Consider the following 13,397-nt stretch of genomic DNA (forward strand, 5'->3'; position numbering starts at 1 on the left):
TAGAAAGTGCCTCAGCTGAGTCATCAAGACTGAGCCTAAGTGAAATAGTGAGATGGAAGATATTAATAACAACCACAACCACAAAGTAGGCTATTTATGCAGCATTGTTACTGGATATTTTCATGCTCAGGACTGAGCTGAAGGCTTTATAAACATCTCTTTTAATCCTCTCACCTCCATGAGTTCACTGTTAGGATCCTTATGTTACAACTAAGGCTCAGGGAGACTATGCAAGTTGTTTGATGATAAAGTGCATGAGTGGCAGGCAGAGCCAGAATTTGAGCCCGGGTCAAATGGGACTCAAACTAGTGCACGTAGAACGACTAGCCCACGTTACCTCTCTAGATTGACACTCTGTTTGGTGCCCTCTCCTCCCCATTTTGAATCTACCTCCATCTCCCCTCTTCCTCTGCATGGGGTCCCTTTATTTCTCCCTCCCAAAGTCACTGGGGTCCAGTGCTCACCCCAGCTCTCCTCCCCGGTTATTACCCAAGGAATGGCCCTGCTTCAATCATGTATGCTTTAAGGCTGTAGAGGAAAAAGTTGAGTTATTTTTCATATTGTTTAAAAATGTTTCTGCTGTAATCACTCTTTATATTTACTTGTGTCAAAATCAGTACCAGGAAAAAGATGGGTGATTTTTCAGTAACCCCAAGGGGATCTGAATTGTTTTTATACTAGTTAATTTAATTATAACAAACTCAGTGAAGTCACTCCGTTAAACAGTAAAACAGTTAACAGTGGGTTAAACATTACAAAATCCAATTTCCTATAACAAATAAACAATGATTGGGGAATGCAATTTCCTACAACGGATAAGTAGGTGAGTTTTATAGTCTCAAGGTTAAAGATTGTATAATATTTAACCATTATAGTTAGAGAAAAATCCTACAAGGGACCTCTGTACAAACTACTGAATTTTATGATGACAAGATACAGAAAAAATGTAAATCTGACAAAAAAGCATTCTACCCCTCCAAGCTATCTAATGTTTGTATTCTTAGTGGGTTTAAGTTAACTGACTGGTAAATATTTTCCAGTTCTTATCTGTATAACAAGGTGTAATTATTAGCTTAGTGCAGAGTATTCTCAAAGCCTCATGTCAATAGGTCAGTTTCTTAATCTCTCAAGACTGCTCTGTGAAAAACTTCTGACTTCTGGTTTTTAAGTGTAATTTTAATTAAAAGTTAATTTAAAAATTTAGGGTTTATAATTTTAATTTCCGTAGTATAAATTTAAAAGCCATTTGCATTTGACTTGCCTCTAGTTGGCAAATAATATCTTTGACCCACAGATAAAGGAATTTTAAGAATTGCTCAAGGAAAAGTATTTTTTTTCTGCAGTGGAACAAGGAGTAACTTTACGGTTTCTGAAATCATGACATTCAGAGATCCTTTCTGAAGCTGGCCTAGCAGGTTAATGCAATATGGGCATTGTTTTCTCGAAGCTGAGGTTACAGCAAACAGAGCACTCTCCTATATGTGAACAAAGAACGCTGGTTCATATAAGGGAGGTTGCCACACAGGGGTCACCGTAAGGTTGCATAAGCCAGAAAATGAGCCAGAGGGGACTGCTGAGTCCCAGGAGAGCTGCCATACAGGCTTGGATTTCTTAATTTTTTATCTATTCTTGTATAGTCTGTTAAAAACTACATCTATTGAGCCTTCAAAGCACTGTGCCAGCATTATAGCTATTAAGGTAAGCAAGATAGACTAGTATTCTCAAGTGACTTACAGCTTCATGGGGAAAACAAATAGGTAAATAAGTAATTGTGAAAGGGTGTGATAAGTTTCACAACAGGGAAAGATTAGGGTGTTGGGAGAACAGAGCAGGGGGGACCCAGCCTCATCAAGTGGAGGTCGGAAAGTGGCTTTTCCGAGGTCTGAAGGATGAGTAGGGGAAGCCAGTAGAGGGAGGAGTTTAGGAATGAGGTTCCAGATGGTGAGTTCTTCTTGTGTGAAGTCCTAGGAGCAAAAGATAATGCAGTGCATTGGGAATTGAAAGAAATTTACTGTGGGAGGAGAGGAGGTAGTTGCAGGGTGTGAGAAGCAAGTTGGAGAGTAGGCTGGAAAGATAGGTAGGGCTCCACTAGACAGGCCATGGTGAGGTGAGAGTTTAGCTAAAAGGCACTGAGAAGCCACTGAAAGGTTTAAAGATAGAACATGATGTGGTGAGTCATATTTTAGGACTTTAGTTGTTTTTAGGAAAATAACTCATTGTGATTGAAAGAATAGATTGGAAGGGGACACAATTAGGGGCAGTGAGACCAGTTAGGTAGCTATTGCAGATTTTCAGTTGACAGATTTTGAGAGTCTGGACTAAGGCAGTGTCATTGGAAATGCAGATAGGTTGGAGGGCATTGAGAAGGTAAATAGGCTTGGTGAAAAATTCAATGTGGATACGAGGAAGAGGAAGAATCTAGTGTGGCTGGTGTATGAAAATGCCACAGATTGAGCTATTCAGGAATAGATTTGAGATGGGGAGGATGATGTTCAGTTTTGGACTTGTTGAATTTTGGTCCATTTTGGGCTTGTTGAATTTAGCAGGATGTGAGTTACATGGGTCTGGAGCTTGAGAGACTTGTATGAGCTGGTAATATAGATGGTAAATGAAACCTGGGAGAAGGTATAAAGGGAAAAGAGAAGGGAGACTAGGACAGAATACTGAAACATCAGCATTTGAGCGACAGGGAGAAGAGAAATGTCCTATGGCCAGAGAGTAGGCGGAAAACCAGGGAAGCCTGGGCCAAGGAAGAGACCGTTTCAAAAAGGGAGAGGTTAATGTATCAAATGCTGAGCACAGGCTAAGTAAGATAAGGACTGAAGAGTGTCTGTTGGAGCTAGTACAAGGTAGACCTTGGAATCTATGGTAAGAGAAGTTTAAGAGCAGTTGTGGGCCAGAAACCAAATTACACTGGAGTGGAAAGAAGAGGAAATGAAGGCAGAGAATTTAATCACTCTCCTTCAAAAGGAGAAGGGCTATGTTCTGAAGAGGACATGAGGCTAAGGAAACTTTCCCATCTCCTGATGGGAAAGAGGCAGTAGAGTGAGTAAGTTTGAAGATGCAAGAAACAGATGGCATAATCAATAAAATGAGGCGATGGGGAGTGGGATCTGAAAACTGAGGGGAGGAATTAGGCTTAAGTAGGAGGAGCTTTAATTTGTTGAGTGCAAAGGGGGCAAATATGAGCACAAATGTAGGCATCTTGCAGATGTGGAGGTGGGAATTTGCCACAGCAACCCACATTGGCTAAGAGACTTCAACCACTCCCACTATTCTAGCCCTCTGCTATTTCCTTTCAGCTGGGACAGCTTAAGACCAATTAAGATAATATTTTTAAAAGAGCTTTGAAAATGGTAGATGATTAGAAATGTAGTGAAGTGAAATGATTATGTGAAGTGGTGTGAAATGGTGGAAAAACTGGCTATGAAATTTACTTGTTGTGTGATTTTGGGAGGGCGCCTTCACCTCACTCAGATTCCTCAGTTTTCATTTATAAAGTAGCCTCTTCCTACCAGCTCTATAGAGTTATTGTTATCTTCCAGTGCAGTGGCTATCAGTGTGGGCTGCATGAGTATTGTCCATAAAGGGTGATGTGGGATGGGTAGGGCAAGTTTTAGTAGTGGTAACAATGAGGAAAGGGTGGCATTTGGTGAGCAGAAGGAGATTCAGGAATTCTGGACATCTCACAATCCACTTGACAATCTCATAGATTTTTCCCATCTCCACACCACATGACTCCCCCTGCCCTAAATAGTACTACTTCTTTAAACAATTAAGCTTTTCATTTTCAGTTAATTGTATATTCACATGAAATAATACTGAGCAGTCCATGCACTTTTTACTCAGTTTCCTCCAATAGTAACATCTTGCAAAACTAGAGTATAATATCGCAACCAAGATACTGACATTGACACAGTCAAGATAAAGTATATTTCCATCACTACAACGATCCTTCCTGCTGCCTTTTTTTAGCCACACCCACTTCCCTTCTCTCCTCCCTAATACGTGGCAACCGTTGATCTGTTCTCCATTACTATCATTTTGTCCTTTCAAGAATGTTTTATAAAAGGTTAATGTGCAATCTTGTGAGATTGGCTTTTTTTTTTTTTTTACTCGGTTCATTTTTTTTTGAAATTCATCGAAGTTGTTGTATGTATCAATATTATTGCTGAGTAGTATTCCATGGTATGAATATTTCACAGTTGTTTCGCTATTCACTCATTGAAGGACATCTAGGTTGTTTCCAGTTCGGGGTTATAACAAATAAAGCTGCTATAAACTGTCATATGTGGATTCTTGTGTGAGCATAGCTCTTCATTTCTCTGTGATAAATGCCTGGTAATGCAATTGCTGGGTCACAAGGTAGTTGTACGTTTAGTTTTTAGAGAAACTGTATTCCAGAGTGGCTTGTACTCATTTTATGTTCTCACCAACAATGTATGAGTGATCCGGTTTCTTCATAACCTTGAAGGTTTCTTCATAACCTTGATCTAGTTCCTTCATAACATTGCCAGCATTTGGTGTTTTCACTATTTTTTTTTTTGAGGTGGAGTCGCACTCTGTCACCCAGGCTGGAGTATAGTGGCATGATCTTTGCCCACTGCAACCTCTGCCTCCCGAGTTCAAGTGATTCTCATACCTCAGCCTCCTGAGTAGCTGTGACTACAGGCATGCATCACCACACCTGACTAAATTTGTATTTTTAGTAGAGACAGGGTTTCACTATGTTGCCCAGGCTGGTCTCGAACTCCTGACCTCAAGTGATCCACCTGCCTTGGCTTCCCAAAGTTCTGGGATTATAGGCGTGAGCCACCACACCCAGATAGGTTTTGTCACAGTTTTTTATTTTAGGCATTCTGATACGTGTATAGAGATATCTCAGTGTGGTGTTAATTTTTCATTTCCTTAATGGCTACTGATGTGAAAATATTTTTATGTGCTTATTTGTCATCTGTATATCCTTTTTGATGAAATGTCTATGTAATTTTCTCATTTTCTTATCTAATGTTTCTTAACTGTCACATTTTGAGAGTTCTTTTCACATTCTAGATAATAGTCGTTTGTTGACTATTGGTTTGATTATGGTTTGCAAATATTTTCTCCCATTATGTAGCTTGTCTTTTCATCCCCTCAGCAACAGTCTTTTGCAGAGCAAATTTTACATTTTGATGAAGTCCAATTTATCATTTTTTCCTTTAATGGATCATGCTTTTGGTGACAAGTCTAAACATTCTTTGCCTATCCCTGGATCCTGAAGATTTTCTCCTAAGTTTTTTTTTCTAGAAGTTTTATAGTTTTATGGTTTATATTTAAGGGTCTTTGTTCCATTTTGAGTCAGTATAAGATGTGAGGATTAGGTCAAGGATCTTTTTTTGGCCTACAGATGTCCAATTCTTCCAGCACCATTTGCTGAAAAGGCTGTCTTTTCTTTATTGAATTGCTTTTGTTCCTTTGTCAAAAATGAGTTGGGTATATTTGTGTGGTTCTATTTCTGCAGTCTTTATTCTGTCCCATTGATCTATGTGTCTCTCCTTCCACCAGTATCACAGAGTCTTGATTATGGTAGCAATATTATAAGTCTTGAAAATAAGACAGATTCCTATCACTTTATTTTTATTTTAGCTATTCTAGTTCTTTTGTCTTTCCATGTCTTTCCATGTATTCGTTTTAGAATATTCTTGTCCATATCTATAAAACAGTCTTGCTGGATTTTTGATAGTTATGTCAAATCTGTATGTCAGTTTGGGGAGAACTGACATCTTTACTATGTTGGATCTTTCAATCCATGAACATGATATGTTTCTCTATTTAAATAATTGATTTCTTTAATTGGCATTGAATAGTTTTTGACATACGAGTTATAATACATGTTTTACATCTAAGCATTCAATTTTTTGAGTGATTTTAAGTGACATTGCATTTTTAATTTTTGATATTCATGTATTCATTGCTACTGTGTGGAAATACAGTTGATTTTTATATGTTTGTCTTATATCCTACAACCTTTCTGAACTCACATTCTACGAGTTTTTCTTTTGCAGATTCCTTGGGGTTGTCTGTAAAGGCAGTTATGTCTACTGCAAATAGGAACAGTCTTATTTTTTTGTTTCTGATACCTATTTCTTTTATTTTCATCTGCTGCCATATTGCGTTGGCTAGAGCTTTCAGCACTATGTTGAATAAGAGTGTGAGGGTGGATATTTTTTGCCTCATTCCTCATCTTAGAGAGAAGACATTCAGTCTTATACTAAAGTATGATATTACTGTAGGTGTTTTGTTCCTTGTTAAGTTGAGGATGTTCTCTCTTATTCCTATTTTTTTGAGTTTTTTTAAAAATCATAAATGGATGTTGAATTCTGTCCAGTATTTTTCTGTACTGATTGATATGATCCTGTGATTTTTCTTCTTTAGCCAGTTAATATAGTGGATTACAGTCCTTAATGTTAGAATACTGAACCAACCTTGCATCCCTAGAATAAGCCCCACTTGATCATGGCGTGTACTTCTTTTATTATATTGTCAAATTCTACTTGCTAATATTACGAATTATTGCTTTTATATTCATGAGAGTTATTGGTCTTTAGTTGTCTTTTTTGTAAAGTCTTTGTCTCGTTTTGTTTTTCGGGTAATAGTGTCTTCATAAAATGAGTTGGAAACAGTTCTTTTCTATTTTCTAGAAGAGAATGTGTGAATTGGTTTTAGTTCTTTTTAAAATAAATGTTTGGGAGAATTCTCCAGTGAAGCCATCAGGGCCTGGAGATTTCATTTCTGCTCTTTATTATTTCCTTCTTTCTGCTTGCTTTGAGGTTGTTTTGCTGTTTTTCTTTTCTAGATTCTTGAAGTGAAAGCTTGTAGTATTGATCTATTATCTTTCCTATCTAATGTATGCATTTAGTGCTGTGCATTTCTGTCTCAGTACTGCCTTGAATGCATTCCACAAATTTTGATATGCTGCATTTTTATTTCATTCAGTTAAATGTATTAAGAAATTTCCCTTGAAGAATTCCTCTTTGCCCTATGATTATTTAAAAGAATGTTATTTAGTTTCCAAGTGCATGGAGATTTTCCTGCTATCTTTCTGTTATTCATTTCCAGTTTGATTCCGTTTTGGTTGGAGAACACAGTCTACGTGATTTTAATTCTTTTAAATTGTTTTAAATTTGGTCTGTGACCCAGGGTAACCTGGTAATCTTGGCATATATTCCATGGGCACTTGAAAATAATGCGTATTTTGCGGTTGTTGGCTCGAGTGTTCTATAAACACCGACTAAATTCTGTTGGTTGATGGATTGCGGAGTTTTTATATCCTTGCTGGTTTTCTGTCTAGTTGTTCTATCAATTGTGACAGAGGGGTGTTGTAATCTCTAGCTATAATTGTGGATTTGTCTATTTCTCCTTCAGTTCTATCAATTTTTGCTTTGCATATTTTGCAGCTCTATTGTTTGGTACATACACATTTAAGATTACTACATTTTACTGGTGGATTGATTCTTTTATCATTGTATGTTGTTTCCCTGTCTCTGGTAATTTTATTTGTTCTGAAATCTACTTTATCTGATACCAATATGGCCACTTCTACTTTCTTTTGATTGTGTGATATATCTTTTTCCGTTCTTCTATTTTTATTTTATTCTTTTTCACTGTTCAAGGTTTATTGGGGGTTTTAGTTGGTACGACACTTGGATAGTTGGTTGCACTGTTTATATGTTGGTCCTTTTACATTATATTGTAATGTACACTACTGATATATCTAGTTCACAAAATAAGATCCTTTGGAACAATTATGTACAAGACATGCAATATTGGATTTATACACTGGATCCTAGGATGTGACTGACTGGGAAGAAATATTGGACTAGTCATTGTTCAGTGAGGGAGCCAGGAAGTTATAAAACACACGGTAAACATCCATCTGACTCAAGGGGCAACTGCAGCATGTGCAGCAGTGGCAGTGGTGCCTCAGAGGTCATAGAACTATTTCAGACTAACCAGTTTGGGACTACACAGGATTAGTACCATCCAGCATTAGGATATAGCTGCAGGATTTTACAAACCATTTCTGTTTCTAACTTTAGGAATTGATGTTTTTCCCAGTCCATCTTAATATTACTGCTATAATCACAGACCAGAAAAAAGGACAACATACACAGCCTCCAACTAAAATCCTGTTGTAGCCTAGACAGTGAAATGGATGACATCAGAAGACTTTAAAATTGCAGCTCTGGCTGTGCATGGTGGCTCACGCCTTTAATCCCAGCACTTTGGAAGGCTGAGGTGGGCAGATCACCTGAGGTCAGGAGTTCAAGACAGGCCTTGCCAACATAGTGAAACCCCTTCTCTACTAAAAATACAAAAATATAGCTGGGCGTGGTGGTGGGCACCTGTAATCCCAGCTACTTGGGAGGCTGAGGGAGGAGAATCGCTTGAACCCAGGAGGTGGAGGTTGCAGTGAGCTGAGATCTTGCCATTGCACTCCAGCCTGGGTAACAAGAGCAAAATTCCATCTAAAAAAAATTAATTAAAAAAAAATTGCAGCTCTTTTTGGATCCCCCAAAGTGTATCTGCACTCTTCTTCAAAAGGGCCTCTTCCTCAGGAGTCAGAGTCACCTTCACAAGGTCTGAGATTCCATTCTGTCCCAAGATGCAAGCAACACTAAGGAAGACATCATCCTTTATTGCATAGAAACCCTTAATCATGGCGGAAATTAGGTGCACCCGCCTAAGATTCTTCATTATATTCTCTGCCATATCTGCCACACAGAGTCCAATGGTGAGAGTCCAATGGCCCAGGATGTGTAGCCTTTCAGTTTGATCACCTTGTAAGGACTCTCAACCACCTGCTTGTGAACCTCTTTCCACTGTTCTTTATCTGTATCAGTCCCTAAATGTGAGTGCAGAGTCTTCAGGGAAACACCAGCAACATTCACTCCACTCCATAAAGGCACACTAGAATCTCCATGTTCCCCAAGGACCCACACATGACAGCTTAATGGGTGAACTCCCAGCTTTCCCCCATCAGGTAACCGAATTGGGCTGAATCCAGATTGCAACCACTTCCAATAACACGGTTTTTGGGAAAGCCACTTATCTTCCAAGCCACATAGGTCAAGATACCCACTGGATTTGAAACAATAAGCAACTTGCTGTTCAGGCTGTATTTTACAGCATTAGGAATGATGAATTTAAAGATGTTCACGTTATGCTGGTCCTATTTAAGACAGCTTCCTCCCTCTTGCTGACCTGCCCCAGACATGATAATGACCAGCTTGGAGTTTGCAGTTACATTATAGTCTTTGCCAGAGATAATCTTTAGTGTTCTAAGGAAAAGGCTGCCATGTTGGAGATCCGTTATCTCTCCTTTCAATTTGTCTTCCACGACATCAACAAGAGCAAGTTCATCTGCCAAGTCCTTAATTAAGATACTGATGGCACAGACCATGCCAACAGCACAAACCCCAACAACTGTAATCTTATGGGGGGGTCTGTTCTTCTTTTAGAAGATTATGAATCAGCTGATCCTTAAGAGTTGCAATATTGGACTTGGAACAAAAAGGAACTGGGAATGCATGTCAGGCAAGCATTGGGGGCATGTGGAAATGAGACCTGGACTTGGTGACAACGGCTCTAGCACTTCTATGTATTTTTAACCATTTATTTTAAACCATATTATTTGCATTTAATATGATTATTGATACATTAAAGTTTAAGTCTGCCATTATATATTTTGCTGTGTTTTCTCTTTTATTTCTCAATTTTCTTTTCCCTTTTTCCTGTTCAAAATGTGGGCTGCTTGAACATTTTGTAAAACTTCATTTTGATTTTCCAGTAGTGTTTCGAGTCTGTTAGTTTATAGTGTTTTGAGTCTTAGTAGTTGCTTTAGGTATTACCTCATAGCCACTCACCCCAACACACACATGCATCTTATCACACACAAATGTCTGTTGGTGTCATCATTTTACAAGTTTCACATGAAGTGTAGGAGGCTTACCTCTTTATATGTCCCTTTCCCTTCCCTATTTATAACAAAATTGTCTTAAATATTTTCTCTACATACTTTCAAGACCATATTAAACATTACACATTTTTTGCTCCAACCGTCAACATAATTCAGAAGACTCAAGAAGATAAGGAAAATCTATTATATCTACCTATATATTTGCTTACTTTGTTCTTTTCATTTTTCTTCTTTCTTTTCTTTCTTCTCCTTCCTTCCTTCCTTTTTCTTTCTTTCCTTCCTTCCTTCCTTCCTTCCTCCCTTCCTCCCCCCTCCATCCCTCCTCCCCTCCTCCCCTCCTCTCCTCCTCTCTCTCTCTCTCCTTCCTTCCTTCTTCCCTTCCTTCCTTCCTTCCTTTCAACAGAGTCTTGCTTTGTCACCAGGCTGGAGTGCAGTAGTGCGATATCCACTCACAACTCCACCTTCCAGGTTCAAGCGATTCCCCTGCCTTAGCCTCCCAAGTAGCTTTCCATTTTTCTAATATTTTAAGAAATTTCTTTAACCACTTCCTTTCTATTTATAAAACTTACTTTTGATCGAGACCAAGGTGAAACCCCGTCTCTACTAAAAATACAAAAAGTTAGCCGGGCGTAGTGGCGGGCGCCCGTAGTCCCAGCTACTCGGGAGGCTGAGGCAGGAGAATGGCGTGAACCCGGGAGGCGGAGCTTGCAGTGAGCCGAGATCGCGCCACTGCAGTCCAGCCTGGGTGACAGAGCGAGACTCCGTCTCAAAAAAAAAAAAAAAAAACTTAATTTAGTCATTCTTTTAGGGTAGGTCTGCTGGCGACAAATGCTCTTTATTTTCCTTCATTTGAGAACTTTTTGATCTTTCTTCATTTCTGAAGGATATTTTTGCTGCATTAAGCATTCTGGGTTGACAATTATTTTCTTTCATAACTTGAAAGATGTTGTGTCACTTTCTTTTGGTTTCCATGGTTTCTGATGAGAAATCCACTGTGATTTTAATTGTTTTTCTTCTACAGGTAAGTTGTCATTTGTCTCTTGCTGCTTTCAAGAGTTTTTGTCTTTAGTTTTCAGACCTTTGGCCAAGATCTGTTTTGGTGTGGATTTCCCTGACTCTACTCCCACAAAGGGTTTGGGGTACTTCATTATAGTCTGGTGAGAGTGAAAGTCTTGGCTCCCCACTTGGCTTTTGCTGGTGTGAATTGAGGTGGGATCATAGTTTTTTTCTGTGATGTTTAAATGCAGTAAAGTGGCTATATTCTTTTTTTTTTTTTGAGACACAGTGTAACTCTTGTTGCCCAGGCTGGAGTGCAATGGCATGATCTCGACTCACTGCAGCCTCAGTCTCCCAGGCTCAAGCGATTCTCCTGCCTCAGCCTCCCAAGTAGCTGGGATTACAGGCACCCACCACCACGCCTGGCTAATTTTTTGTATTTTTTTTTTTAGTAGAGGCAGGGTTTTACCATGTTGGTCAGGCTGGTCTCAAACTCCTGATCTAAAGTTTTATGGATTGCTAGCTTTCTCATTTCCCAGTCCTTTAGCTAGAGAGAGCAGGCTTTTGTTGAGACTTTATTTTCTGCACTTACTGGCATTTCCATGTTGCCAGCTACTCCAGCATCCAGTCTGGGATATATGAGGCAAAAGGAAAACCCAGATAACTTACCACCATGTCATTCTTTAGGCTCCAAGGGCTTTAATTGGTATCCTTTTCTTCTTTCCACCTTTCAAAGTAGCTTTATGCTTGTTTCATATATAAGGTTCAGAATTTCTATTTTTACTTAGCGGGAGGAATATGGAAAAGTACATCTACTCTATCTTCCCAGAAGTGGTATTCTCACTTATGGCTTTCAGTATCTTAGCAGACATTCTTGTAGTGAAAAAACTGCAGTGAACAGGACCTAGACTCCAATTCTGCTTTATACCTGTCACAAATTACTTTTAGTAATTTTCTAGAAATACAATGCTGCATAAAACAAGGGAAAGAGTGTACTTTGTTTTGTTCTAAATTTTCTCAAAAGTTGGTCACCATTTCAGAAAACAACATCACACAGTATTGTAGTTGTTGACTTCACACACTTGTATCTGTCTACATTTGCAAGTGTTGTATTCACAGAAATTCCACATGTAAGTATAAGCATCTGACTACTTCATCATGTTTTCAGGTGTGACCATGCCAAGTACTTAAATATGAAAGATGTATTATTTTATTAGCAATTAATTTCCTTTTATTTTCTATAAAAGTAAAAGGAAAATAAAAGGGCACTATATTGAAATTTTGCAATTACGTGTCTAGATTGTATTTTACATGAATTTTACTTCAGGATAGAAAAGGGGGGTGATTCAAAATAGCTACAAAAAGAGATCATTAGATCTGAAAGTGTTGAGATCACTAATCTAAAGCAATTAGTCAGTATGCTAATTAAATTTAACCCATTAAATACAATGATAGATAATACTATTAAAGAAATATTCAATTATCTAAATGAACCACTAGATGTCCATTGGACTCCTTTTCATTGTGAAAGAAACCATGGCATTTCTTGATTATCAAAAAGAACAGCGAACAGAGATAATAATAGATTTTAGCTTACCTTAGAATCTTTAAAGAAAGGCAGACAGGAACACTACACAGGGGGTGAATGTCATGCCTTTTGAAAAGTTCAAATGGTACTAACAGAAGATATAGTATGTACTTTTTTAAAACCATTTGTGTGATGATGGAAATTCACGTATTTTTTTCTGAGCCTCATTTCTTCATTGTGTACAATGAGGAGGTTGTGGGGCTAAAGAGGATCACTTAGGGGCCCTCCCATCTCAGTAGACAGCAATCGACAGTTTTCATTCCTGAGCTCATTTGAAAGGATTGGGACAGTGGAAATTTGGTTTCATTTTTCATAAATTGTGAGAGGACTGAGGGCAAATGAAACTTGACTTCCTTTCTTCAGGGTGAGAAGACAGGATAATGTGAGAATGAAGCAGAGAAGAGACAAAGATCTACTGAGAAAGGATATCTTTCTGTAACAGGTTTTTTTTTGGCTGTTCTTGTTTTTGTGTGTGTATATATATGTGGGTTTTTTTTTCAAGCAACACTTACTTATTCTGTAGATTCTACCTATGGAATATCTTTCAAATCTATTCCCATGGCCACTTTCCAATTTCAGGACCTCGTCATCTGTCATGGACACTTTTTCATATCATCCTAATTAATTTTTTTTATCTATATCTCTCTCCTATGCACAATGACTCCAAAATTATCTAAAATAAAGATCTGACCATGTTATGCTTAAAAACAAGAGATGACCCCCTTAGCATGAAACCACACCCTTCCCCATCTGTTTCTCGCCTGTCCCCCCAGCCCATTGCACACTTTCCCCATACTCCCTCTGCTCTGGCCATGCTTGTCACCAGACATGCCATGCACTTTCATTCTCTGGACC

General features: G+C 38.5%; 1 pseudogene; it reads right to left on the reverse strand.

The window, feature by feature from the left end:
• Window positions 1-8,517: 8,517 nt before the first annotated feature.
• Window positions 8,518-13,139, reverse strand: LOC115933414 (L-lactate dehydrogenase A chain-like; annotated as a pseudogene).
• Between the last annotated feature and the right edge of the window lie 258 nt (window positions 13,140-13,397).

The sequence above is a fragment of the Gorilla gorilla genome, chromosome 12 (genome assembly GCF_029281585.2).
Source record: "Gorilla gorilla gorilla isolate KB3781 chromosome 12, NHGRI_mGorGor1-v2.1_pri, whole genome shotgun sequence".
Classification (NCBI taxonomy): domain Eukaryota; kingdom Metazoa; phylum Chordata; class Mammalia; order Primates; family Hominidae; genus Gorilla; species Gorilla gorilla.